Below are 16,936 nucleotides of genomic sequence, written 5' to 3' on the forward strand. Positions count from 1 at the left end.
ACCAAACCCCTGGATGTCTCTGGTGTTGTGACGATGATTTACGGTGTGCCTGTGTAATGTGCTGGTTTGGTCTTGGAACCCCTGTGGTACCTGACAAGTGCTGGCCCGGGAGCCCTATCCTCCGGCATTTTCACTTTCGGTGGGGAGGGTACACTGTGGTTGGGATACAGACGGGAATCTGTCTGTGAACCTTCTAGGGTTTTGCTTAATTGTTTTCAGTGGCTGGAGAATATGGAGAACTCATGCCAAAAAAAGGCAAATAACCAACCAGCGAAGTTCACTGAGGAAAAGAGATTTAAATCAGAGTTTTCAGCTGCCTTTAGCATTGTGTGGGACATTTCATACTGTAGTAGGTAGCTCACCAGTTTTACAGAATGGAATAAGGGGAGAATTGTAAAGTTGTGGAAGATTGTAGACTAGTGAGCTTATTTTAGGTTAGAGAGTGAATTTATGAGTAATTTTTATGTAAAAAGTTCTCTTCAAGATAATTTTGCAAGCTGTCTTGGACAGCTCCACTGTCTCCCATAGTATATGATTGGAAATAAAGAAAACCATATTAACATTAGAAGCTTTTGACTTCTAAGACACTTGGAAATTAAAAGGAAGAAAGGAATTTGCAATATAAGGATTTGGGAATAACATTTGTTATTTTTTCTTAGTATTTTGTCTTAATGATTTTTATGCTGAAGCATTTACATTTAGCTAAGATTATGAATGTTTACTCTGCATTTGATGGTGCCAAAAATTGTGTAATATTTGCTTACCAAAAAATGTGAAGTTTTTTTTTGTACTGGGGAATGAACCCTGGGCCTCACATATTCTAGGCAAGTGCTCTACCATTAAGTGAGGCCTTTGGCTCTTTTGTTTTTATTTTGTTTCTGTGACATAGCCTTGCTACCTTTGAATTGTGTGTTGGGGGGGGGGGTGTTTATTTATTTATTTATTTATTTATTTATTTATTTTGTGGGGTTTGAACTCTGGGCCTGAGCGCTGTCCCTCAGCTCTTCAGCTCAAGGCTACAGCTCTGCCACTTGAGCCACAGCACCACTTCCCCATTTTCTGCTGGTTAAATGGAGATAAGAGTCTCATGGACTTTGCTGCCCCAGATGGCTTCCAACCTTGATCCTCTGATCTCAGTCTCCTGAGTAGCTAGGATTACAGGCATGAGCCACAGGCTCAGTTGATATATTTCTTTCTTTCTTTCTTTCTTTTTTTTTTTTTTTTTTTTTTTTTGCCAGTCCTGGGCCTTGGACTCAGGGCCTGAGCACTGTCCCTGGATTTTTTGCTCAAGGCCAGCACTCTACCACTTGAGCCACAGCACCACTTCTGGCTTTTTCTGAATATGTGGTGCTGAGGAATTAAACTCAAGGCTTTATGTATGCGAGGCAAGTACTCTACCGCTAGGTCATATTCTCAGCCCTCAGTTGATATTTCTCGAACTGGCAATGGATGATCTTTTAGTTCAGATAATACTATTTATCAGTAAAGATTCTAAAATTTAAAATTTCTCTTGTTAAGTAGAATTTTTTTTTTTTTTTTTTTTTTTTTTTGGCCAGTCCTGGGCCTTGGACTCAGGGCCTGAGCACTGTCCCTGGCTTCTTCCCGCTCAAGGCTAGCACTCTGCCACTTGAGCCACAGCGCCGCTTCTGGCCGTTTTCTGCATATGTGGTGCTGGGGAGTCGAACCTAGGGCCTCGTGTATCCGAGGCAGGCACTCTTGCCACTAGGCTATATCCCCAGCCCCCTGGCCATTTTCTATATATGTGGTGCTGGGGAATTGAACCCAGGGCCTCATGTATACGGGGCAAGCACTCTTGCCACTAGGCCATATCCCCAGCCCGTTAAGTAGAATTTTACTCAACTTTATTTTGGTTATCTTTTTTGTTGTTGTCAGTTATGGGGCTTGAATTCAGGGCCTAGGCACTGTCCTTGAGCTTTTCTGCCCAACACTAGCCCAACTCTACCACTTTGAGCCACAGCTTTGCTTCTGGTTTTCTGGTAGTTAATTGGAGATAAGAGTCTCACGGACTTAACTGCCCAGGCTGGCTTTGAACTGTGATCCTCAGATCTTAGCCTCCTGAATAGCTAGGTTTACAGATATGAGCCACCTATGGCAGGCTTATTTTGGTTATAATCTTAATTACTCAGCAAAAATTTTTTTTTAATTTAGATTTTGAAATTTGAATGAGTAGGCTGTACATAATTAAATGTGCTCTGGTTAATTGTAGAATCTTTGGATGGGAAGAGACTTTGAAAGGACCTCAACATTTATCCTGTTCTTATTAATCTTAAGTGGTAGCCTTTGGAGATAATCTCCTCCAGCATGTACTTATTTCTCTCAGGAGGGTCTGTCTTCTGTGTAGCCTACATTTCATGCTATATTTGTATGTGTTTTCTCTTGCCCTATTCTCAAGCTTTGGTTTTAAAAAGTCTGCTTACTGTAATTTTTATAATCTTAGTTCTTCATAAATTTAATACTAGTAGCTAGTTGGCATACATTGCTTTAGTGCCAGTCCCTGTGGTGAGTGTTTTGCCAGTTGTAACTCATTTATTCTCCCAGCAATCCTCTCAGGTAGGTGCTGTTACTGTTCTCATATTACATGGGATGAAATCGAGTGTTCTCCCCAATTACACTTGGACATTTCTGTAGTGACTTGTTTGGTAGTTGATATTCTTTTCATACAACTACTGTTTTGGTTGTTGTTGTTAAATGTTAACCCAGTGATACATTTAATCTTTATTTTTGGTACTGAGGACTGAACTCAGGGTCTGTACACGCTAAACATACTCTGCAACTGAGCTCTACCACAACCCCTTCATTGCAGTTCCCCCAAGTGGTGGGGATATGATTGTGACCTTGGCCTTTTGCTGGCAACACCTCGGCTGTGTGTTCCCTCCACTCGACTCTTGTGGTCATCCTGGGTATGCTCTTCCGCAGGTTCATCGCTGCTGGTTTAGTTCACTTCTTAATGGGTCTTGTTTGCCAACCCTTAAATTGTCACCATGGCTCTGTTCTTAACCTTTCCTTCTGTCCTTTGTAAGTGGGGAATCTGGGAAAAATATCATGTGTATGTGTAATTCTCTGATTATTACCTGCTTCTATTTTTTTTCCTTCAAAATTGTATTTATGAATCAAAACAACTCCAAATTTAAAAATGCCTTATTGAATTGCACATTTCCTGTCCACTTTTTTTCAGGTAGGAAAAGGCCCTGTGTTTGTATATTCTAACAGTTCTGCAATTGAAAGATTATTACTGTTTGAGGAAAAAAATGAAATTTAGATTTTAGCACAGATATCCACGAGCATATGCTCATTCTCAGCTTAAATTTTGTTTATGCTGAGATCTGGAGGATCACTATTTGAGGCCAGCCAGGGCAGAAAAGTTTGTTAGATTCCATCTTCAAAATAACCATCAAAAAGCAGGGCTGGAGGCATGGCTCAAGTAGAGAGTGCCAGCCTGAGCACAAGGCTTTGAGTTCAAACCCCACTACTAAAAAATAAAGAAAAGAAAGAAACTTTTGTTTACCCTTACTCTAAAATCACCATTTGTTTTTACTTTGCCTCATTTCCTTTAGCATTTTCTCTCATGAGATTTTTTTTTTTTTTTGCCAGTCCCGCGGCTTGAACTCAGGGCCTGAGCACTGTCCCTGGTTTCTTTTTGTTCAAGGCTAGCAGTCTGCCAACTTGAGCCACAACGCCACTCTGGCCTTTTCTATATATGTGGTGCTGAGGAATCGAACCAGGGCTTCATGCATGCTAAGCAAGCGCTCTACTGCTAAGCCACATTCCCAGCCCTTCATATGAGTATTTTTAAAACAAGTAAAACAAGATCCATATGACGGCCTCCATTTTAACAGTGTCTTGAGTCCTGTATATCAGGCAGTTTGGTGAATATTTGATTTTAGTCATAGCATTTAAAGGATTGTCAAGATTGGATTTAGAGCAGATTTTGTGGTTGTTTGGTTTGTTTACTGCAGTATAATTTGAGAAAGATTCTTTCACACGTGACTGACACGCTTATAGCCCCTTTCATCAGCAAAACTTGTGTTGTCCAGTACCTCTCTCTAAGGAGTTCCTCTCTCTAGGAAATCTTCCTGTTATGAGCTATGGTGTGTCTTCACAGTATGGTAGCCATTGGTGACTTCTGGTAATGGCTGTATGAGAAACAGGAGCTATACAGGGCCTTTGGACACCATGACAGAGAAATGTGAAGGTGAAATGCAGATTTTGAAGATAAGTCCATGTCTAGGAGCTGGAAATGATAAAAGTACAAAGCTTCAGGATACTGGTTGGGATTAATACAAATAGCTTTGCTTTATGGTGAGAGGATCAATAGAAAGGCCATTCTATTACCTCACCCTGAAATAAACCTAAATTTTAAGTCTTCTCAATTGTTGTCATTTAAGGAAATTAACTGAGTCCCTCCTCACCTCCAGTCACTGCTAATCTTCATGAAAATGATGGCTCATCCATTTGGTAAAGGTGTAACCTGCAGAAAGGGCTGTCCAATTTATGTGAGAAGACTATTAAGCTGTATTCTGACAAATGTAAAATATGGTGCTTGTGGGCTGCTTTTCATCCCCCTCCCCTTAAACCATTATCAGAGCTATGAAATATAGCTCCTTAGTAAAGCTGATTGTAATAATTAAAAACACTTCCCTTTCATAAGGATGGGAAAATTACAAATTATTTGGAAGGCATTGTTTCTAGTCATGTATTATTGCTACTGAGACATGGGCAGTTTTTAAAGACTATAATACGGTTCCTTTTCCATTCACATGTTAATAGAAGTCTGGGAAGTAAAGCACTCTTCTGAAATGTTCAGGGCTGTTTTTATTATATGTCAAGTTGTAAACAACATTCTGTGACAGGTATTTTCTCTCTTTGTCTTCCTTTGAGCTAATTAGTAATTTACACTCTGGTAGCATCTCTCCCAGCCTCACTGCTACTCCATGCCTTCCGTGCAGTTAGGGCTGGCGAGTGATTAGGAGCAGATGTTGGTTAGACATCAGAAGGATCAGGAATAAAATCCATTTCTGCGTTGTGTTTTTAAAGACTCGTGTGTATATCTTTACCCTTCTTCAAATATAGGAATGCTGGCCCTTCTCTAACCCAAAGCAACCACACTCCATTCAGTTTGCTTTTTCTGTTCTGTCCCCACCCCCACCCCACCAGTGTAGCTGGATTTGGGGAGGATTAGAAGGGCAGTCTGGTGGCCTAGCTTAGAGCCCAGGGAGCTGGTCTTCACAGCTTCCTCCCCTGATCAGAATGGGGAGATACCAGGCATTGTCTTTAGAAGCCACTCTGCAGTGAGTGAGGGCTTCCCTGGCTGGGCTAGTAGTTTGGAGGGGGGGTGGGGAGGGAGGGAGGCAGTGCTGTGGCTAGTGAGTGGGAGGATACGTTCCTTCTAGGCTCTTATTTCCAGAAGGAAGGACTGGCCCTACCTTGGCGGCAGCTATTTCAAAAGACAGCAGAGAGAGACCAGAAATAATGTATAGCTTCATTTCAGCATTTTGTCACATCGGGGTGACTTCTTTCTCTTTCATTAGTCTCTGCCGTAGGGACAGAAGGCATGCAGGGTCTATCATGAGAACATGGGCATTAATGAAAGCACAAAGACTTCTGAAATCATCATAAAGATCAGTGTCTTTTGTGAATATAAATTTTTGTTAAAAATTAAGCAAAGGCTAGACATAGCGGCTTATTGATTGATTAGTTTTGAGCGAAAGCCTTCCTAGAGTGCCAATTTGTAGTACTTATTTTTGTAGTTATGGCTACTATTCATCAGGATAATAAGGTCAAAGCCCTTCTTTGAGCTTAATTAGAGTCTCCTTGATAAAAATAGTTACCTGAAGGTAGCCACAAAGAAAATGGGGAAAGAAAATGTGTGAATAGCTCAGTTCAGCACCATTAGTATTAGCATTGTAATCATAAGCATTGAGCTCTTGACAGCAAAGCTATGTTTTTGAATGGAGGCCATCTCATTTGTATATGCATTCATAGAGTCTGTGGGGCATATTAGTGCTTTGTGTTTATAAATAAACATATCTACAGCATCCCTCTGGATGGCCATTGCTGGCACTAAATTCTCTTGCTCTCCCTTTTGTATGTTCTAGTGCAGTCATCTATATCTTTTTTTTTTTTTTTTTGGCCAGTCCTGGGCCTTGGACTCAGGGCCTGAGCACTGTCCCTGGCTTCTTCCCGCTCAAGACTAGCACTCTGCCACTTGAGCCACAGCGCCACTTCTGGCCGTTTTCTGTATATGTGGTGCTGGGGAATCGAACCTAGGGCCTCGTGTATCCGAGGCAGGCACTCTTGCCACTAGGCTATATCCCCAGCCCTATATCTTGATTTTATTGGGTGCTCATGGCTAGACACTAATTGCACCTTTGACTTTATAACATCTAGAGGAGGTCAACAGTCAGGCTAATGACACTACATATAGAAAAGTAAAATATCTTCAAAGTGAATTGACATAGAATGTTATAAATAAAAATGAGAAAGTACATATAATACTATAGTACTGAATTATTTATTTACTTTGCTTATTTATATATTTAGGTGCCAATCCTAGGGCTTGAACTCAGGGCCTGGGTACTATCCCTGAACTTTTTTGCTATGCCATATACCACAGCTCCATTTCTGCCTTTTTTTTCTTTTCTTTTTTTTTTTTTTTTTGGTGGTTTATTGGAGGTAAGTTGCATGGACTTTCCTGCCTGGGCTGGCTTTGAACAGCAGTTCTCAGATCTCAGCCTCCTGGGTAGCTAGAGTTATAGGCATGAGCCACTGGCCTAAATAAATTCTTTTTTTTTGGCCAGTCCTGGGGCTTGGACTTAGGGCCTGAGCACTGTCCCTGGCTTCTTTTTGCTCAAGGCTAGCACTCTGCCACTTGAGCCACAGTGCCACTTCTGGCCGTTTTTTTCTGTATATGTGGTGTGGGGAATTGAACCCAGGGCCTCATGTATACGAGGCAAGCACTCTTGCCACTAGGCCATATCCCCAGCCCCCTAAATAAATTCTTAAAATTTCTGAAAACATATGGCATATCTTGTAATAGTGCATCTCAAGTGAGAGGTAATTTTGCAGACAGATTTGTGTGTGGGGGGGGTGGGCTTCATTGGATATCCATGCTGAAATCCCAAGATTGGTTAAATATTATCTATCTTCCCAGTACACTATTAATGTGATACTTGGATTTTTTTCTACATAGGAAGTTCAACTTAGCCTACAACTACTAATAAATTGAAAATCTACCTAAGCTGTAAATTCAATAATCCTTTTTAAATAAATATACAATTAAGCCTGTAATTATCACCTTTTAATCAATCAGCTTGACAGTGACTTAAAAGTTAATGACGCAATAAAGGAAAAAAAAGTTAATGACATTGGTGGATGCCAGTGGCTCACACCCGTACTCCTAGCTATTCAGAGGCTGCATTCTGAGGATCATGGTTCAAAGCCAGCCTGGGAAGTCAGTGAGACTCTTACCTCCAGTAAACTACAAAAAAGCTGGTAGTAGAGCTGTGACTCAAGTGGTAGAGTACTATACTTGAGCAAAATAGCTCAGGGACAGTTCTCAACTTCTGAGTTCAAGCCTCAGGACTGGGGGGAAAAAAGTTAATGATACTCAGTAATGATGTGGAACAGTTTAAAATTTCTTCTATTGTGGGCTGGGAATATGGCCTAGTGGCAAGAGTGCCTGCCTCGTATACATGAAGCCCTGGGTTCTATTCCCCAGTACCACATATATAGAAAACGGCCAGAAGTGGCGCTGTGGCTCAAGGTGGCAGAGTGCTAGCCTTGAGCAAAAAGAAGCCAAGGACAGGGCTAAGGCCCTGAGTCCAAGGCCCAGGACTGGCAAAAAATAAAAATAAATAAAAAATTTCCTGTATCCGTGGCAGGAATGTAAACTTTCTTGGAGGTAAATTTGGTATGCCTGTTGGAATTTAAGGGTGTATATCCATTTCAAACACATACCAAAATATATCTAACAAATATATTTATATACTTGAATAACAATAGTAAATACAATGGTCTCTTCATAGAATTGTTTTTTGGGGCAAAAAATACCATGTTTGTCAGGAAGAGGTCAGATAAACAATGTATTAGTAGTTGAGAGTCTGTAGCTCTCTTTCAGCTCATGTGGAAAGATAACCCTTATTAAGTTACTTTCCTTTGTGTATACCAGTCCTGGGACTTGAACTAGGGGCCTGAGCACTGTCCTTGAGCCTTTTAGCTCAAGGTTGGTACTCTACCGCTTAAGCCAAACCTTCACTTCCAGCTGTTTTGGTAATTAATTGGAGATGAGTCGCTCAGACTTTCCTGCCCAGCCTGGAAACTGCTGGAAACTGTGATCCTCAGATCCTCAGATCTCAGCTTCCTGAGTTAGTTAGGATTACAGGCGTGAGCCACCAACACCTAGCTAAGTTACTTTTTTTTTTTTTTTGAAAGAGCTCCTTTAGGACAATAAAAAATATTTCTATTTCTATGAAATGTAAAGACCAGGATTGAAGTGTTTCCTTTTTGAGGAGAGGTGTTCACTTTTTACTCTGTATAACTCTGCTTAGTGTTTGTTTATTGCTAGTATCTAGGTTTGAGCTCAGGTCCTCATAATTAATCAGCTTGCTTATTCAACTTGCTTGTTCAGCCACTTGAAACATACCTCTAGCCAGGTTTTTGATGGTCATATTGGAGATGAAATCTCTTGGATTTTTCTACATGAGCTGGCTTTGAGCCATAATCTTCTAAATATTAGTCTCCTGAGTAGCTTGAATTTATAGGTATGAAATACTTACTGGTGCCTGGCTTGATGTTTAATTAATTAATTAATTAGTTATTTACTCAGGGCCTGGGCACTGTTCCTGAGCTGCTTTTTTTTCTTCTTCTTCTTTTTTGGCTCAAGGCTAGCACTCTACTACTTGGGCCACAGCACCACTTCTGGCTTTTTCTGTTTATGTGGTACTTAGAAGTCAAACCCAGGGCTTCATGCATGCTCGGCAAGCACTCTGCCACTACTATTCTATCACACTACCATTCCAGCCTGGTTTTTAATTTTAACAAGCTTATGAGAATGGGTTAATTGAATGTTTTTCATGAAGGGAGGTACAAGCTTGGTGTTCCATTCCTCTGAGCTACATTGGTAAAGTTTGGAATCAGACCAGAATGGGACTGAAATTCAGAATGTGGGCATATATATAGTGGAAGCTGATGTCAGTCAGTGGAGATTGTAAAGGCAGTGATAAAGATCCGCATTTGACTTGAAAAGCCATCTGTCAAATGAGATGATATTAGTACCTAGACCATTGGGTGGTTGTAAGGATTAAATTCAGTCATGCTTACTAGTTAATGTTTGGAATTTGTGCAATTTCATTAAAAAGTGTATGTGATAGGATGCCAGTGTGGGGACTGGGAATGTGGCCTAGTGGTAAAGTGCTCGCCTCGTATTCATGAAGCCGTGGGTTCGATTCCTCAGCAACACATATATAGAAAAAGCTGGAAGTGGTGCCGTGGCTCAAGTGGTAGAGTGCTAGCCTTGAGCAAAAAGAAGCCAGGGACAGTGCTCAGGCCCTGAGTTCAAGCCCCAGGACTGGAAAAAAACAAAACAAAAAGGATGCCAGTGTGATGTACATGCTTGCAATCCCAGCACTCTAGAGGTTAAGAAAGGAGGAGCATTGTAAATTCAAGGCTAACCTGATAGTGAGACCCTATCCCAATAACAACAACAACAACAAACAGAAGAAAGGGAGATAAGGATGTATCTGAAATTTTGTCATATTCTGTGCTCAGAGGTTGAGGGGTAGATAGATCACGTTATACTGAAATTGTTAATCAGTTTTTGTTAGCAGTATGGCATAATGAGTATAGTTGCTACAACACCTACATTGGCAGCTGGCAGTCTGCTTTTGAATTGCCTAGAAAACAGAAATCTGGTGAGAAGGTTCCTGAGCAGTTGAAATTTCTTTGGGGATGGAGATTAAATGGGAAAATAGAGAAAAAAAATCTCCTTCAGAACATAATGGTTTCACCATTTAAAGCCATGAGTCTTAGCTCTGGATTGAGATGTATCATTTATGTAGAGTTTTAGAGGTCATTTGTGTCCAGACTTGTCTTTTTAAGAACTTAAAGTATATTTCTATTTGAAGAAAAAAATTGTAGAACTGTGAATGTAGCTCAGTGGTAGAGTACTTGTTTTAGAATACATCAAGACCCCTGGTTTAATATTTAGTATACACACACATACACATATACACACATATAAGCCAGGCACAGTAGATCACATCTGTAATCCTAGCTACTTGGGAAGCTGAGGTCAGGAGGATGGCAATTTTAGAACAATCCAAGTAAAAACAGTTAGTGAGACCTTCCCTTCTCAGCCAATAAAAAGCTGGATGTGATGGCTTAATATTGTGTGTCCATCCAATTTTTTTTGTCCAGTCCTGGGTCTTGAACTCAGGGCCTGAGCACTGTCCCTGGCTTCTTCCCGCTCAAGGCTAGCACTCTACCACTTGAGCCCCAGCGCCATTTCTGGCTTTTTCTATATATGTTGTGCTGAGGAATTGAACCCGGGGCTTCATGTATGCAAGGCAAGCGCTCTACCACTAGGCCGTATTCCCAGCCCCATTCACCAAGTCTTTATTGAATAAATTAAGGTATGTACAAATCAAAAGTGTTTTCTGTTTGTCCTTGTGATTCTACTCACATCTTTGTAAAATATTTAGCAATGTATATGTATATCTTTAGTAACAAAATAGCTCATTATACTACACTGTTGCAGAATTTGACTAGATTTCTAACAAAAGAACACTGTAGATCTTATTCTGGTGGTTTGTTGTGGTGGTTGTTGTTTTTGTGGGACTTGAACTCAAGGCCTGGGCACTGTCTCTGAGCTCTTTTGTTCAAAGCTAGCACGCTACCACTTTGAACAATAGCACCACTTCTGGTTTTCTGGTGGTTACTGGAGATAAGAGCCTCTTGGGGATTCCCCAAGAGTGGTAGAGTGCTTGCCTGGCATACATGAAGCCTTGGGTTAATTCCTCGGTACTACACATATAGAAAAAGCCAGAAGTGGCTCAAGTGGTAGAGTGATAGCCCTGAGCAAAAAGAAGCCAGGGACAGTGCTCAGGCCCTGAGTCCAAGCTACAGGACTTGGCAAAAAATAAAATAAAATAAAATAAAATAAAATAAAAAATAAAAAAGTTTTTTAAAAGTCTCTTGGTCTTTCCTGCCCGGGCTTGCTTTGAACCATACCTAGATTTCAGCCTCCTGAGTAGCTAGAATTATAGGCATGAGCCACCGGTACCTGGCTTTATCCTAGTTTTTACTCTGTACTCAGTACCATTTTAAGATGTGTTTATGCTGAATGTAGATTTAGCTAATTGGTCCTAACTGCAGCATAGTATTCCATGGTGCATTTATTCCCATAGTGATGGCTACCTAGGCTACCATAAACAATGCTGCCAGCAACATCTTTGTACATGTTCACATTAATGTACCATATATATCTACATATATAACTGAGTTTTTCTTCATAATTTAGTTAGCCCTTCCCTTCTGTGAGGTGCCTCTTCATATTCTTTGTTTCCCATATATTGTTGAACTACATGAACTAGAAATAATATGTGTAACTGCATAATTACAATTATATATATATGTGTGTGTATATATGTATGTATGTGTGTATATAGCCAGCCTAGGCTGGTTTCGAACCACGATCCTTAGATCTCAGCCTCCTGAGTAGCTAGGGTTACAGGTGAGCCACCAATACCCAGCTATAATGTTCTTTATTGAATACAAAGTGCTTGATTTTTTTTTTATTTTTTTTGTCAGTCCTGGGGCTTGAACTCAGGGCCTGGGCACTGCCATCCAGCTTTGTCTGTGTATGTGGTACCAAGGAATGGAACCCAGGGCTTCATGTATGCTAAGGAGGCACTCTACTACTAACTAGGCCAAAATCCTGGTCAAATTGCTTGATTTTTATGTAGTCAAAAATCATATTTTATTAGCTTTAATAAACATTTGCTACTGTGTGTGTGTGTGTGTCCAAGGCCCGAAACTCTCACTTAACTTTTTCACTCAAGGCTAGCACTCTACCACTTGGGCTGCACTTCCACTTCCAACTTTTTGCTGGTTAATTGGAGATAAAGAGTCTCGCAGACTTTTCTTTGCCCAGACTGGCTTTGAGCCATGATTTTCAAATTTCAGCCTCCTGAGTAATTATGATTACAGGTTTGAGTCACCAGTGCCTGGCCATATTTGCTTAATATTACTTCTTGTACTCCTAGATTGTTTCCAGTCCCCCCCCCACCTTTCTTTAGCTTTATGGCTTAATTCTTCTCACTGCATTCGTGGCACTATGAGCATAGGAGCTGGGAATAAAAACTGGAAGGGGGGACTTTTGATTCGTAATCTCAGAGATTACAGCTTATAGTTCTTGGTTGTGACGTCTCTAAGCCCATGATGAGGCTGAACACTGTGGCAGTGGGAGCGAATGGAGCAGGAGGCTCACCTCATGGTGGACAGGAAGGGACTGGAGATCAGGTGTAGCCTGCAGAGATTATGCCTCCCGTGATTTACTTCCTCTAGCTAGGCACTGCCTCCTAAAGTCTCCAGACCTTACAAAATAGCGTTACTACCCAAGGGCCAACCTTTTAGAGCATGAGCCTGTGGGGAACACTGCATATTCAAGCTACAATGACCAGTAAGGGGTTTATGTGTGTGTTGTGCATGATGACACTAAGACTTGAATTTAACGTCACACTTGCAGTCAGCTTGCTTGCTTATTATGGCTGGCACTCTACCATTTGAGCCACAGCTCCATTTCTGGCTTTTCTGGTGGCTAATTGGAGATGAGTCTCTCAGAGTTTCCTGCCCCAGCTGGCTTTGAACCATGAACCTCATATCTCAGCCTCCCCAGTAAGATTACAGGCATGAGCCATTGGCACCCTGCTTCATAGCTCACTTTTTCTTTTTTTTCCAGTCCTTGGGCTTTAACTCAGCATCTGGGCACTGTCCCTGAGCTTCTTTTGCTTAAGACTGGCACTCTACCACTTGAACCACAGCGCTACTTCCAGCTTTTTCTGTGTATGCGGTGCTGAGGAATTGAACCCAGGGCCTTGTGTGTGCTAGGCAAGCGGTCCTCAAGCCACATTCCCAGCCCTCATAGCTCACTTTTTAACCCTTGCTTGTCTAAGTCACAGTCCTCCTTCCTCGGACCTCCCAGCACTGAGATTGCAGGTATCACCCCCTGCTCAGACATCTCTTTTCCTTGTTTCTAAAGAAATCTTGTTTGGAGAAATCCTTTTTTAGAGCTGATTTTCTTTGAATATTTAACGTCGCATCTCTAATTGTAGAATTGACAAACAAGACTGCCAACTCAGTTTTACACAGGGGAAGAACTGCTTGAATAGCTGGGCACTGATGGGCTTACTCCTGTCATCCTAGCTGCTTAGGAGGCTGAGGTCTGATGATTGAGGCTCAAACAATCCCAGGAAGACAGATCTGAGAATCTTGTATTTCCAGTTAATCAGCAAAAAGCTGGAAGCAGAGGTATGGCTCAAGTACTAGGGCATCAGCCTTGAGCAGAAAAAGCCAAGCAAGACCATGAGGCCCTGAGTTCAATCACCAGCACCAGCACAAAATAGCACCTGCTTGAATAAAGTTAGTGTTGCTTAATATTGATGTAGGGTTACTGAAACAGCACCAACTCAAAGCACACTTCTTGGGCTTAGGTGCTCCTGTGTCCTGGTGATTCTGGGCTAGTCATTTACTAACCAATGCAGCCCTTCATTCTTCATCTGTAAAATACCATTGACATACATCCTTAGTGACAAGTCACTGAGCAACCGTGTACCTCCAATAGCATGGCATGTGGTATGCAGTAGAAGTATAATAGATGTCCATAATTGCCCTCTCTTTATTGAGGTTGCTGCTCTATGCTGACAAAATCATAAAGTGTTTAAAAGAAGTGCTTGATGACAGAATTTCTTAAAAATGGCTTGAATGTATGCTGGCAAATAAAACTCTACCAATTAATAATGTTTATATGCAGAGCCTGTAAAAAGTAGGATTAGCTTTAAGCAGAGTAATGAAAAAGAAACTGATGTGTGTGGTATGGAGGGTGATTGTGGCTGACACAGCTGCCTTTCAAACTAAATAGGATTTGGTATTGCTTTTGTTTGCACTTATCTTGGATGATTAGAGAGAATATAACCATATTAAGCCAGTGGTCTTGGGTCATTTTATTTTTTGACAAGAAAGAATTCTCAATTAGCTAAGATTTATGCCTTTTAGTCCTTGTTAAGCTGTCAGTTAAGACTAGATGTCATTTAACTAAAAGGACTACCAAACATTTTAGAATTCTTTGAATTCTACCTGGTTGATCTCTTTTATCCTAGCTTGCCCCAGAATCCCTGGAATGTTTCAATACAAGTATGTCTTCCCACCACAACAAAGATTTAAAACCTTTGCTTTCATCCTAGGACTCAGGAGGTGGAGAGAGGAGAAATGGGAGTTCAAGGCTAGCCTGACTACATAGTGAAACATCTCAAAAATCCACTGGCTGGGCACTGGTAGTTCATGCCTATAATACTAGCTTCTCAGAAGCCTGAGAGCTGGAGGGTCACAGTTGAAAGCTAGCCTGGACAGAAATTTTATGATACTACAGCTCAATTGGTTAATTGCTGGTTAGCAAAAAAGCTAGACTGAAGGCATGGCTCAAATTGGTAGAGCACCACCTGAGAGCAAGAAAGCTCCTTTCAGTTTTTTTGCTCAAGGTGGCCCTCTACCATGTGAGCATACCTCTCTCTCTGGCTTTGTGCTGCTTAATTGGAGATAAATGTCTCACAGAACTGGGATCTTCAGATTTCAGCCTCTTGAGTAACTAGAGTTATAGGCATGAGCCACTGGCACTTAGAACAGATTCAACTTTTGGGGAACATGCAAAATAGATTGGTTTTTAACAGTAAGCTATTTTTTTTTTTGTCCTTACATTGAAAGGTGAGTCATTCTGGGTAGGAAAGAGGGATATTTTATGGGTGTGAGACTACCTAATCATGGAGTATCAGCTTTCCTGAAGAAGTGTACCTTAAACGGCTCAACCTAAAATCGGTGAAAAGTACCTGTGTTTCTTGAGTTTTGTGGTCTTGCAATCTCCTCAGACTCTTGGGCCTATGCTTTCTTGTGTTATCTTGGTGCATCTACCTGTGGAAACTTGGCTTCTCTGGTTTTCAGAAAGGCCCTGTTCATGCAGGGCAGTTGTAGATTCTATATACCTATCCAAGGAGAGGGGGCAAAATGGAGGTGGGGTGAGGCTTGCTTTGGATGAATGCAGGCCACTTTCCTAGTAAGGAGCTCTATTCTTAAAATGTTTCCAGCCCTGCGTTGACCTGAGCGCTTCACCCCCACCTAATCCCAGCTTCGCTCCATTATGCCAAGTCTTCTTTTCTTCTCTCCCTTTCCCTCTCCTCGTCATTCTTCTCCTGGTTCTTTTCAGAGATAAAACAACAAATTCTTCCCCTTGTCTAGTGCACAGCAATTTCCCTTTCTTGACAAGCATTCTGGGATCTTGACAGCCATTCTGCAGGGAACCACCCACGCCAAGGGGACTGGACATGAGAGGTGGGGGGCCCATACTGAGGGAACAGACTTCACAAAGAAAGTCTCTTCAAAGAGGAATTCTTGTGTTTGTCATTGGGAAGACAAAATAGTGAATTTGCCGCCATGTTATAAGGCAGCCACACATACCAATCTCAAGCTTTATTAAATCTGGAATATAGTGTCACAAATCTAAAAACTGATTGTGTGTGTAAATTATCCAGATCATAAACTCTAGCTATCTTCAACTAATGTAATGTCCTTGTGTATAGAAAATGTACTGCTTTTAAGGAAGCATGCTGCTTGCTAAAGGTCATGAACCCAATTAGCACAGAAGAGTCCCCTCTAAAAGTGGTCAGTTTTTTACTTATGCAAAAGCAATTTTAGTTTTCCATACTCCAATATTTTTGTTACAATGATTTTGCTTCTGACATTTCTAGGTTATAGGCAAAGATAACATATGATCTTTAAAACCTGAAACAAATGCAGACATATTTTTTTAGTGAGTAAACCATTAATACTTGCACTTATGACTTATTTATAAATAACTAAATCTTTTATTGCTCTTAGCTAAGAACAAAAGTCACACTTGGTTTTTTTCCCTCCACTCTTTCCTGTCAGTTTTGAGTACTTATAGAGAGGTCACTGAATTGTAATATACTGATCCTTTATTGAATTTATGAATAAGATTCATTAAATTGCTTTTTCATACCATATATCAGCACGTGCTTACAGATTTTTTCCCTTTTTAGGTAATAGATAAGAAGAAACATAACCAGTGATTGTGAAATAAATGGAAGAAGATGGAAAAAACTTAGTGGGTAAGAGAGAAACTATAATAAAGCTTCATTAATGTAAATTGTTCACAATAGCATCATGTATGGACAATCTTTATAATTAGAATCCTATCAGAGTAAGAGATCTGTCAGTCACAACCTTTATCCTATACCTTTTTTGAATTTTTGTTCCCTGATTCTATTAGCCTTGTAAAAATTTCAATACCATGAAATAACTAAGGGGTGGGGGATGGGTAATCGCCATATTTGAAATTAAAATAAAATCTGGAGAGCAGCTCACATACTAAAAGAAGTTTACTGGGGGCTCAATAGCAGCTGGGCCTGTCCCCTGAGTTGGCAGGAGTAATTGTCTACTCCTTCTCTTTCTCCAAATACCATCAGCTGCTGTGATATTAGGCTCAGCATGAGGTCTTGCTCATTTGGGCAGGTACAGATGTGTGTATGATGGATATTGAATAGAATTTCAGGAAAAACCCAATAAAAAGCTTTGAATTTTAGAGGTCCACATATTCTTATTGTAAAAAGGAAAATCAAATATCAAAGTTCTC

General features: G+C 40.7%; 1 protein-coding gene across 3 annotated transcripts in view; it reads left to right on the forward strand.

The window, feature by feature from the left end:
* The window catches only part of Usp49 (ubiquitin specific peptidase 49), a 55,529-nt gene that overhangs the window by 315 nt on the left and 38,278 nt on the right, over positions 1-16,936 (forward strand). For 2 of the 3 annotated variants that reach the window (XM_048347777.1, XM_048347778.1), the window contains exon 1: positions 15,843-16,412. The gene's annotated coding sequence lies outside the window, so the exon portion shown is untranslated. Of the gene's footprint in view, positions 1-15,842; positions 16,413-16,936 lie in introns of those variants that run through there. The other variant, XM_048347780.1, reaches the window with a different exon arrangement.

Source organism: Perognathus longimembris, chromosome 6, assembly GCF_023159225.1.
Source record: "Perognathus longimembris pacificus isolate PPM17 chromosome 6, ASM2315922v1, whole genome shotgun sequence".
NCBI lineage: Eukaryota > Metazoa > Chordata > Mammalia > Rodentia > Heteromyidae > Perognathus > Perognathus longimembris.